Here is a 12,519-nt window from a genome sequence, read left to right on the forward strand (position 1 = left end):
TATTGTGTATTATGAAATTGTATTTCCAGTAGTGATTATGATTATGATCCAGGGAAAGAACAAAGAGCAAAGAATGACTACTTTTTGATGAAGAACAAAACCCCAGAATGCTGGGGTATTCCTCTTCCCTCTGGTTCCTTGTCAACACAGAGCCCAGCCTATAGGGGTCAAGCTCACCAGCACCTACGTGTGGGTGAACTTTCTGGACAAGGGCACTAAGAACCAAGAGCAACCAAGACCCAAGGTTGGTGCCCACTGCTCATTTCCCTAAGGTCCTCTCTGTGAAACCAGATGGGGGCAACAGTTCCCATGCTCACCTGTGGCGAATCTTGCAAATTGCAAGAAAGGGAGCAAAGAAAAGAGGCAAAAACAAAAGGCGGAGACCCTGCCAGAAAGAAGATTCACAGCAAGAAAACTTGCCTAATAGGAAAAAAATCATTCATATCTCTGTGTGTGTGTGTGTGTGTGTGTGTGTGTGTGTGTGTGTGTGTCTGCGTATATGTATCTTTCCCTTTCTCTTTCTTCCTACTGCTAATTATCTTCCCCCAAAGTGCAATGAGTCCCACCCACTCAGTACTGTGTGTCAATACAAATTACTTAAAGAGCTTGATCTGCTTCTCAGGCAGAAGGTGATCAGAAAAGACTCTGATGGAAGAGAGCAAATCACCAAGATAGCAGAAGGAGAAGACATAAGAATCCCAAGGGAAGATCTATCCAACATGGGAACATAGTCAGACTCAACTAATACTCGTTGTTGTTTGTAAACCCAGGCAGCCACTCACCTGGATCAGGCATGAGGAGTAAGACAGAAAGGCAGGTCAGAATCCAAAATCCAAATCAGCAAATCCAAGGGCCTGTACCCTGCCATCACTTCCTCTGTCCCTCGGTCATCAGGTGTGGCTGGGCTGACCAAGGCCATGGCCCTGGTCATTTCAGCCAAGCTGTAGACAGGAGAAGGGGGTCTAGCCTAATCCTGCCACTGTGTGCTCAGTCTCCAACAAGCTTTGGAAGTCAAAAGCACCCGTGGTGGTGTGCAGAATGCTTGCTCCGGACATTGAATGAGCCCACAGAATACCTCAATCTGATCTTTTATAGTGTTTTGTTTATTACCTGTGTGCCCTTATTTCATAAGGGAACTGAGAAAGAGAGAGAGAGAGAGGGAGAGAGAGAGAGCAGGAATGATGAAGATGACTATTAGTAGCAATCCAAAGACAGCTTTTCTTAAGCTTCATTCATAGCAGTAAATGTGGTTAAACAACCCAGCAATTGTTCTCTCAAATGTCACCTTTCTGTATGGGCCACTGTGACGATAAAACCCCACTCTCCCGTTTTCTCTCCCCCATACCCCCCCTAAAAAAATTGCTGTGCTATCCTCCAAATATCTCCAGAGAAATCGAACCAACAAGGAGAGCTTTTCTTCGCCTCCCTACCCAGGCCCCCCTTCCGTTTTGTCTTTCTTCTTCACGCAGGTTGAACAATTTGGCTCTGTTCTGGTGCATTCCTGTGGCCCATTCTCTTCCAGTCCCCTGTGCAGGGCTGTGGACGGTGGACCAGGAGAACACAGGCTCACATTCAGGTCCAGGACCAAGCTGGGGCCGGGTTGGGGGGGGGGGCGGGATTGAGAAAAGTGAACCGAATGTACCTACAATTGTTGCACCATCCACTTAATACCTGGGCTGACAGACAAAGGCTCTTTAGAAAAAGCCCAGGTCGCAGAGCAACCCATCCCTCCCCCCACCTTCTAGGATTCAAAAGATAGCAGGAGTTGAAAGTCAGGCACCCACATAATTAAAGTTTTTCAAGTCCTTTCAGGAGCTATTGAAACGATGACAGAAGAGTCCTCGCTAATCCTTCCTCATCAACCATCTTTGCTTACACACCAGAGCCTTGGTGCTTGCATGCGTCTGCACCTGTGTGTTTACACACACACACACACACACACACACACACACACATACACAACCATTTCTGAGCAGGTGGTTGATCTCACAACTGTGAGTCCCACAGTTTTGCTCCTAAGCTGAGGTACAGCCAACTGAAGGGGACCAAGAAACAAGAGCCCTCTCAAGGTGAAGTTGAACTTATTCTTAGCAAAGGGTAAGTGGGTATTTTATGATCATTTTCCATCCTTGGGATTCAGAATTCTCTCTTGCTCCTGGGTGATGTGGGGGCCTCAAGAGTGGATTATCAACAGAAAGGAAGGAGGAATCTAAATATATCACTGTGATCAGAGAATCCTGTCACAAGGGAAGGCAGGTTCCATGTCCTTTATAACGTGATATGAATGGCCAGTGCAGAGATCTTCAGGTTCGCACCTCAAGTTCTCTATTAAGAGAAAGAACTTGGGCTGGCAGGTGGCATTTTGGATTGAGTGGCCATGTTACACTGCACAGACGCAGGTTCAAGGCCCCAGTCCCCACCTGCAGGGGAAAGCTTTGCAAGAGGTGAAGTAGTGCCCTAGTTATCTCCCTCTTACTCTTTCCTTCTATTCCTCCTTCCCTCACAACTTCTCACTGCCTCTCTCCAATTAAATAAACTATTTAGAAGGAAAAATAGAACATTAACAAAAGAGAGAGAAACAAAGTATAATCAGAAACTTGGAATACTATAACACAAAGCACCAAGTCTAGAAGGTAACAGGAAGAGAAGGGAAGTAAATGTGCATTTCAACACCAAAGAGCATTTTAAAAAAAATTTCATGACTAGTAAAGAAATACTGCTATGAAGCCAACCTGACTTTCCTGGCCAGACGACCTCATCAATGTACCCTGGAACCTCACCTCTCCAGAGCCCCGCCCCACTAGAAAAAGAGAGAAACAGGTTGGGGGTATGAATCCACCTGCCAATACTCACATCTAGCAGGGAAGCAATTATAGAAGCCAGACCTTCCACCTTCTGCACCCCATAAAAATGTTGGCCCATCCACCCAGAGAGATAAAGAATAGAAATCTTCCAGTGGAGGGGATGGGATATGACACTCTGATGGGAATTATACACCTCTTATCCCACAATCTTGTAGATCATTATTAAATCACTAGTAAAAGGAGGAGAAGCAGGAGGAGGAGGAGCAGGAAGAGAAGACACAGGAGAAGGAGGAGGAGGAGGAAGAGGAAAAAAAGAAGAAGGAGGAAGAGGAGGAGAAAAATAAGAAGAAGGAGGAGGAAAAGACGGAGGAGCACGGGAACACAAGCAGAACTTGGTGTGGGTTTGGTTTATTGCAGCAAAGTAAAAGACTTTGGGTGGAGGTGGGGGAGTGGGCAGAGGAATCAGGTCATGATGGTGGCAGACAGAGGACCTAGAGGAAGCTGAATTGTTATGTGGCAAACTAAGACATGTTACACATAGACAAATCACTGTAAAACAAAACAAAACAAAACAAGTAACTTACAGGCTTTCCTAGTTGTCTATGCTCCTGAGCTAGTTACATGCACGTTGTCTATATGATGGAAATGCTGTAGAATGGTGACTGTTAGTCATTCTCTCTCCAATCTGTTTGATAACGTCACATATTTCCTTGTTGCTGAAAACTAGCCACAGTAAGAGTGCAGACACCACGGACAGTTAAGAATGAAGAATGCTACAAATCAGCACTTGAGATGTGGTTTTGCAATCGCCTCAAAAAAGTGACGAAGAAGGTACTGAGAATGCAGATTAAATCGTATGTATAACACATCTGTGGTTGCGGGATTGTAAATCACTAAAGGTAGAGAGTGTGGCGGTAGCGCAGTGGGTTAAGCGCACGTGGCACAAAGCACAAGGACCTGCATAAGGATCTCAGTTCAAGTCCCCGGCTCCCCACGTGCAGGGGAGTCGCTTCACAAGTGGTGAAGCAGGGCTGCAGGTGTCTGTCTTTCTCTACCCCTCTCTGTCTTCCCCTCCTCTCTCCATTTCTCTCTGTCTTAACAACGATAACAACAATAATAACTATAACAATAAATTTTTAAAAGGGTGACAAAAGGGAAGATAAATAATTTTTTTTAAACCACTAAAGATAGCACACCACCCAGTTTTGAAAACCCTGGTACACCATATATGGGAATATTAGGGCACTGTAGGGAACTCTAGTGCTATGATGTCTCTTTCACTTTCTCTTTCTATCTGAAAAAGTGAGCCTAGAGTGGGTCAGGTTAAGCACATGTAGTATGAAGTGCAAGGACACATGCAAGTATCCCTGTGTGAGTCCCTGGCTCCCCATCTGTAGGGAGGTTGCCTCACAGGCAGTGAAGCAGGTGTCTAACTTTCTCTCCTCTCTATTAAGTCACCAGTAAAAGAAGAAGAGGAGGAGAAGGAGGAGTAAGGAAATAAAAAGCAGAACTTGGACTGGGTTTGGTGTATTGCACCAAAGTAAAAGACTCTGCGGGGTGCGGAGGGATCAGGTCATGGTGGCAGACAGAGGACCTAGAGGAGGTTACATTGTTATGTGGAAAACCGAGACATGTTACACATAGACAAAGTAAAGCCAAAATATATATATACACTTATATACCTCCTCTCAATTTCTCTCTATTCTTATTATATTGAAAAAATGGGAGAAAGGGCCTTCAGGAGCAGTGGATTCATAGTGCAGGCACCAAGCACGTGGAGGCAAAAAAAAAAAAAAGTAAGCCTGGAGAGAAGAGAAGGAAAGGAAAAGAAAGGGAGAGAAAGAAATCATTAGCTTCACTAAGAAGCCACGTTCTGGGAACTGGAAGATGGCTCACCCAGTAGAACACACAACTTAACCAAATACAAGAACCTGGTTTGAACCTGTGGGCACTATATACTAGCCAGCCCCGTGCAGAGGGAAATCTTCACACGTAACAGAGCACCACTGCAATGTCTCTTCTTCCTGCATCTCTGTCTCCCTCTTTCTCTCTTACCCTATTAAAAAAAATAATAAGTCTTCTCAATGTGAACTGAAGTGGAATTGAGCAAACACAAAGCCCTACTGAAAATTCTGATGAAAAAAAAAATCAACTTCCAACATATATCTTGACGTCTTCCTTAACAAAATTGAAAGTGCCGGCCAGCACTCACATGAGAACTATATTCTTTTTCCCACTGGGGAAAAAAAAAAGAGTAAATTGTTTTTCTAGAAATAATTGACTCTATGGGGTTTTGAAGTGACTTGCATATCATAGAGCTATTTGTGTGATTAAAAATAATAGTCTGTGGGGCTGGGCGGTGGCACAGTGGGTTAAGTGCACATAGCACGAAGTACAAGGACCGGCGTAAGGATCCCTGGCTCTTCAACTTCAGGGAAGTCACTTCACAAGCAGTGAAGCAGGTCTGCAGGTGTCTATCTTTCTCTCCCCCTCTCTGTCTTCCCCACCTCTCTTGATTCCTCTCTGTTCTATCCAACAACAACAACAGCTATAACAACAATAACAACCACAACAAGGGCAACAAAAATGGGAAAAATAGCCTCCAAGAGCAGTGGATTTGAAGTACTAGCACTGAGTCCCAGCGATAACCCTGGAGGCAAAAATAATAATAATAGTCTGCCTGCTTTGTGGGTAAGAATATTAAGATGTGTACATTTCCCACAGTCAGTCACATCACTGAGTGTTGAAGACAAGGTTCGAACCCATGTCTTCTGATTCCTTGCCTGGTGTTTCTCTGGAAGGATCAAAATATTCCTTACAGAGGAGTTCTTCCAGAAATTCTGTCTCACTAAGACGTAAGTTAAAGCAAGAAGATCTCACTGTGGGAAAACACAAAGTCATGTAGGAAACTAGGAGCCTTGTTGTCAACCTGGATTAGGCTTACTAACTATATGTATCTTTCTGGACAACGAACTCATGATGGCAGAGTCAAGATTTTCATCTGTCTGTCAGGCCACTTATAGCCTCTGAGAATCCACCTTCTTCTTCTAGCGTTTGCCCTTCTTCCGTAGCCAGTCAACAGCATCAGGTTGAGCCTGATGTAAAGTTTCGAGACCTCCTTTGAATCTGGAGAGGTGGCAGTCGTTGACTATGTGGGTCATAGTCTGTCTGGAGCCACAGGGGCAGTTCGGGTCGTCTCTGGCTCCCCAGCGATGGAACATAGCGGCGCACCGGCCATGGCCTGTTCGATAGCGATTGAGGAGGGCCCAGTCATAACGTGCCAGGTCAAAGCCGGGTTGACGCTCGCAGGGGTCTGTGATGAGGTGTTTGTTCTTTACCTCAGCTGACTGCCAACTCTGTTTCCAAGAGACTGGAACAGAGAAGTTCAGTGTAGGCGTAGGGGACCAGATTGGGTGACGAGACGTCAAGCGTTGGACAGGGTGGGCAAAGATCTCCACCAAGACAGCCACACCGTCAGAGAATCCAGCTCCACAGACTAAAAGTCGTAACCGAATCCTGGTCCCTCAGCTCTGTGACTAGAGTGTTGACTTCCACACTTTTGTCTTTTAGAATAGCAGAACCATTTATTCCAAACAAAATCATATAAGAATCGGCAAAATATAGCTGATACACATTTCCATGATTGAGAAGAAATGGGTGAACAGTTATCGTTAAAACTGTTGTCGGTTCGTGGAGACTCTTCTTTTTCTTTTTTATTTGTTTATTATCTTTAACGGATAGAGACAGACAGAAATTGAGAGAAAGGTAGCGGGAGAATGGGAGAGAAACAGAGAGACACCTGCAGCACTGCTTCTCTATTTACAAAGCTTTCTCCCTGCAGGTAGGGACCAGGGGCTTGAACCCAGGTCCTTGTGCATTGTGCATTGCTCAACCACATACACCACCACCAGGCCCTGAGACTCTTATTTTTCCAAATTTAGTCTTCTTTACGTAAGTAACCTTATTGCAGGGAATGACCATTTACAAAGCTGTTGTCATTTGTGTTCAATGTCTTAACTCCCCCAAATAGATGTCAGCACACCAGACCCTCCACCAACTTGTCATCTTCCTCCACCTCAGGACACTGGGTCTCCAACTTCCTTTCAACTCCCTCTCTCCTCCCCACTTTAAAGTCCTTGAATTTGCTGCAACAGATCACAGTTAATTAAAGTTTCACCCCTGTATTTTCTCTTTCTTTGTTTCTTAAGTTCCGTCTGTGTGTGACTAAGTCATCCAGCACTCATCCTCCTTCAAGTTCTATCCAAGATTTGCAAAAGAGAAAATTCAATCATTATTCCTATAGCTGCAAAGTATTCTACTGTGGATATACCCCACAAATTCTCTATTGTTTTTCAATAAAAGAGAGAGAAAAGGACCAGAGAAAGGGACCAGAGCACTGCTCAGCTCTAGCTGACGGTGGTGCTGAGGATTGAGCCTAGGACCTCAGAACCTCAGGCACAAAAGTCTTTTTGCAGAAACATTACAGTGTCTCCTCACTCACCACAACATCTTTAAAGTACCACCAGCAAATCCCAGTTTCCTTGAAGTGTTTTTTTATCTTTTTTTTTTTTTGCCTCCAGGGTTACCATTGGGGCTCAGTGCCTGCACTACAAATTCACTGCTCCTAGAGGCTGTTTTTCCCATTTTTGTTGCCGTTGTTGTTGTATTTATTGTTATTGTTGTCATTGCTGCTGTTGTTGTTGGATAGGACAGAGAGAAATTGAGAGAGGAGGGGAAGACAGAGAGCGAGAGAGAAAGATGGACACCAGCACACCTGCTTCACCACTTGTGAAGCGACCGCTTGCAGGTGGTGAGCCGGGGGCTCGAACTGGGATCCTTGTGCCAGTCAGTGCTTTGAGTCACATACGCTTAATCCGCTGCGCTAATGCCCGGCTCCCTCCTTGAAGTGTTTTAAAATAAAAACCCACAATGATACTTAATGTTAATAAGGGTGGGGTGCACATGGGGCTTGTCTTGTTTTTTATTAATTACTTTTAATTGATGCAACATTGCATCATGTTTATTAGTTGCAGGTGTGCATCATTAAAAATCAACCACATCAGATTATGTGATAGTTCACAGAATAGGTAGTTTACCATGGGTGATGACCCAAGTTCAAGCCCCCAGCCACCAACCAGGAAGCTTCACGTGCAGTGACGCAGAGCTGTGGAGTCTCTCCTCCTCCTCTCTGTCTCTCTCTTTCCTCTCTGTGTCTCACAGAATTTTTAAAAGCCAGCTGGTGTCGTGGAATCATGTACACATGAGCCCGGAGCACAACCCTGACCTGGTAACAAAAGAAAAAAAAAAATCAGCCTGCAGATAGACAACATTACGTTAACCACTCAAAGGTCTATATCATCCTTTTCTTATGCAAGGGACAAGTTTTTGTAGTTTTGTTTGTATCAGTGTGATTTTTTTTCTTTCTTTTTTAAAATTTCTTTATTGGGGGATAAATGGTTTACAGTCAACAGTAAAATACAACAATTTGTACATGCGTGACATTTCCCAGTTTTCCACATAACAATTCGACACCCACTAAGTCCTCCTCTCCCATCATTTTTCAGGACCTGAACCCTCCCCCCACCCCAGAGTCTTTTAATGTTGGTGCAATACACCAGCTCCAGTCCAAGTTCTGTTTAGTGTTTTCCCTTCTGATCTGTGTGGGGTTTTTTTTAAGTTTTTTTTTTTTAAGTTTATTCATGAATAAATAGCAAAAGCGAGAGAAAGAGCCAGACATCTCTCTGGTGTGTGTTTGATGGCAGACTGAACTCAGGACCTCACACTTGCAAGTCCAGTGCTTTGTCCACTACACCACCTCCTGAATACTAAGTGTGATATTTGTTTGCCTCCAGGGTTAATGCTGGGGCTCAGTGCCTGCACCATGAATCCACTGCTCCTGGAGGCTATTTCCCCCCTCCCCTTTGTTGCCCTTGTTGTTGTAGCCTTGTTCTGGTTATTGTTGTTGCTGATGATGTCATTCTTTGTTGGATAGGACAGAGAGAAATGGAGAGAGGAGGGGAAAACAGAGAAGGGGAGAGAAAGATGGACACCTGCAGACCTGCTTCACTGCCTGTGAAGCGACTCCCCTGCAGGTGGAGAGACGGGGCTCTAACAGATATCCTTGAGCAGGTTCTCGTGTCATGTGCTTAACCTGCTTGCTACACTACCGCCCAACCACCATTATGTGTGAATTTTGTATGTGTAAAGACCTAGTTGTGTGTATTCTATGTAACTGGTGTGTGTGTGTGTGTGTGTGTGTGTGTGTGTGTGTGTGTGTGTGTGTGTGTGAGCTGACAAGTTCTAAACTGGGGACCACCTACCTCCAAGCTGGACATATATTTTAAATTCACTGCCACTGGTCCCTAAAAATCAAACTAAGAGAGCAAGAGCCCCTCAGGAGAATGGAGCAGAAACAAATTAAGTTGCAGTCATGCATAATACCATAGAGAAGCAAACAGGTAAACCTGTAATTGTCATCATGACCAGACCTTACTCTGCACACTGGAATGTGTTCTGATTTTAATTGTCCCCCAACATCCCACTGAGATAGGCGGTCTCACCATCTTGACTCTGTAGATGAAACTCAGGCTGGAAGAGGCCTATTAACGTTCTCAAGTTTCCACTGCTTGTGGGTAGTGGAAGTGACCTCAGGGCTGATTTCCAATCACCCTAGGGTTCCCTCAGGAGCTTGCCTCTCAGCAGGAGGCTCAGTGCTTGGTGGTACTGGCTGATTTTTTTTTTCCAAGATGTATTTGTTTATATAAGAGTTAGAGGCAGAGAGGAAGCAGAGTAGTACCCTAGTATATGTACACAAGGCCTGGGGTCTCAGGTCTACAAAGTATGCTTTCTACCTCTTAAACCATCTCTTCAGATGCCAATAATTCTAAAGAATTTTATCTTTAGCAGGGCCGGGCCATGGTGCACCTAGTGAAGCACACAGAGTGCTAAGCACAAGGGCCCGTGCAAGGGTCCAGGTTTGAGCCCCCAGCTCTCCATCTGCAGGGAAGGACACTTCACAAGCAGCAAAGCAGGTGTGCAGGTGTCTCCCTTTCTCTCTCCCTCTATCTCTCCCTCCTCTCTCAATTTCTTTTCTCTCCTATCCAATAAAATGGACAAAAAAAAAATCCACCAGGAGCAGTTCCATTACAGAGCCCCAGCGATAACCTTGGAGGCAAGTATATATATATATATATGTATATATACATATATATATATATACATATACATATATATATCTTTAGATAGCTCAAGTTCAAAAATAGTGTAGCGGTTATGATAAAATAAATTATAAGATTAAGAAGTATAATGTCTGGGTTGTAGCATATGATTGCTATTATTCTGGTACCATCATATGCCAGAACAGAGCAGTGCTCTAGTCATGCTGTACCCTGAATATGAATGGGAATTCTGTCTACATTTGCACTGTGTAAGTCAGATGAAGCACATCCAAGGCACTGGGGTATCCGGTCATGTGCAATCCTTCCTATGTCTGCTGACCAGCCTTGCAGGAATGGATAGGTTCTCTGCTTTTTACTCCTGGCCAGTCTGTCCTCTCCAGTACCACTCCTGCACCTGCCCAGTACCTTCTGGAGCCATCACCATCTGCACCCAGTTATGGCTTAGCCCCACAGAGAATTCAAGTCAGACACAGACACTCTGATTTCTCCAGTAAGGATGGCCCCCAGGCATTGCCACTCTGAGGAACCTCTTTGGCTCTGAGCATGTCCTAAAGTACAGGTTGCAATCTTTTCCAGCTCACATGTCCACTGTGGATTCAGACTGATGAGCTCCTGGCCAAAGCCTCATGTTCACAGTTTGCAGTAGGCTCCACTCATTCTGTGACTGGTCCTAGCTAAGGGTCAAACCTAGGCAAAAGAGATGCAAAGCTCACAGCATGGGGTGTCTCTCTCTTCTATCCATGAGAGTTGATACCATCTTCCTGTTCCCCCACCATTCATCCAGTCTCTCTCTCTCTCTCTCTCTCTCTCTCTCTTTCTCTCTCTCTCCTTTTCCCCTGCAGTCCAGGGTTATGGTTGGTGTTCTGTGCCAGCACTACAAATCCACTGCTCCTGGCAGCCACTTTTTCCATTTTATTGGATAGAACAGAGAAAAATTGAGAGAGGAGAGGAGATAGACAACTGCAGACCTGCTTCACAGCTTGTAAAGCATTCATTCTCTCTATAAGTGGGGAGCCAAGGGCTTGAACACAGGTCCTTGCCTGGGTCCCTGAGCTTCCTGCTGTATGCGTTAACCAAGTGTGCCACTGCCTGCCCCCCCAACCAGCTTCAGTGGATGACTTGTTTTCCCAACATCTATGTCACAAAAGGAAATGTGTGTGACTTGGAACCCAAGACCCCAGGCTTGTCCTATCTTATCTCAGCATTAGGGAGTCTTCTGTCTCCCAAAAGCTTATATGTCCACATGGATTCTCTGTGGGCTCTGCTGAACATTATTTTTGGAGAAATAATGAAGATCAACTTTTCCCCAAAGGAGGGAGGGTCAGATGTCCTGGGCTTGTGAAACAGCCTAAATGTTAGAACTTACTCCAATGGAAGAAAGGACAAGCAAGGAGTCAACCACAGTTCCTAGAGGAGTCCCTTACCCCAGAATTCCAGCTTTCTAAGAATCATGAGAAATGTTCCCATTTTGATGGTGTTCGTTGGGGGTGGGGGGACAGCGGGGAGGGGGTTCGCATACAGATTCACAAAAGACAGGAGTTCTGATTATCATCCTTCCTACAGCTCAGAACAGTGCCTTGCAGATAACAGGTGATTAATAAATACAGTCAATGCTATTAGATGGACCTCATCCAGATGCCAATATCACATTGATCACATGTCACTAGCATTTGTATCCTCTTTGGCACTAGACATTTAGCATTAGGAATGAGGAAGAAAATCCACATCCTCTCTCTTGTAGATCCTTTCTTGCCCTTGTATCAATCTCTGTAATAAACAACAGCAAACAGGCCGGAGCTTTTGGCTCCCTAACAAAGCCAAACAGGTGTGAGAGATTAGCTCCCCGGACAAAGCCTCTGTCCAACAAAACAATGTCAAATTCCCCCCCTAATAAAGTCCAGAGCTGTAAGTAATTCCCCTTGTTATTAAGCAGGAAAGAAAACACAGTTCGACTCCTTCCCAATTAACTCAAAGGACCCTCCAATGCACTGAATTTAAACCAGAGGTCTGCCATGATCTAGCGGCGGGTACAGACAAGGCCTGCCTTCTCCAGCCATCTTGGCACGAAGGTGCAGACAGCCCCCAAGCCCCCACCCCAATATTCATGGGCTGTCTCTGCCTTTGATTCAAACCATCTTTGAGAGTCCCTGCCAGATCCCTTGCTTTGATTTCTCCATATGGAGGCTTGGCCTTCTTTGCCAGGTTAGTGTTTACAAGGATGAATTTTTTTTTTTTTGGCTTCTTTTTGACCGTTTAGCTGTCGATCTAAGAGAAGAGATGGGATCCCTTTCCCGAACATGAATCACTGTCTTGACATCTCAAAACTGGGGGAAAGATCAACATCCTGAAGTAATAACAACAAACAAACAAAAAAAGAGGTCACAAAGATATGGACTATGAAGATGTTTCATCTTTTCACTCCTTTCTTCCCTCCATCCCCTGACATGAACCAGGTCATGGAGTAGAAAACAGACTCCAGGGGCCTTCCAAGGATATAGCTCTGGACCTTCCTATTATACAGAAAGTTAAAGAAACTC

At 44.8% G+C, this 12,519-nt stretch overlaps 2 long non-coding RNA genes across 4 annotated transcripts in view; both read right to left on the reverse strand.

Moving 5' to 3' along the window:
• Positions 1-1,164, reverse strand: part of LOC132541826 (uncharacterized) — a 40,226-nt gene extending 39,062 nt beyond the window's left edge. Inside the window, exon 1 of the long non-coding RNA XR_009552905.1 lies at positions 783-1,164. This is a non-coding gene — a long non-coding RNA (uncharacterized LOC132541826). The remainder of the gene's footprint in view (positions 1-782) is intronic.
• Positions 1-12,519, reverse strand: part of LOC132541827 (uncharacterized) — a 178,921-nt gene that overhangs the window by 81,778 nt on the left and 84,624 nt on the right. The gene's annotated exons all lie outside the window — the stretch shown is intronic.

This window comes from Erinaceus europaeus, chromosome 12 (genome assembly GCF_950295315.1).
Source record: "Erinaceus europaeus chromosome 12, mEriEur2.1, whole genome shotgun sequence".
Lineage (NCBI taxonomy): Eukaryota > Metazoa > Chordata > Mammalia > Eulipotyphla > Erinaceidae > Erinaceus > Erinaceus europaeus.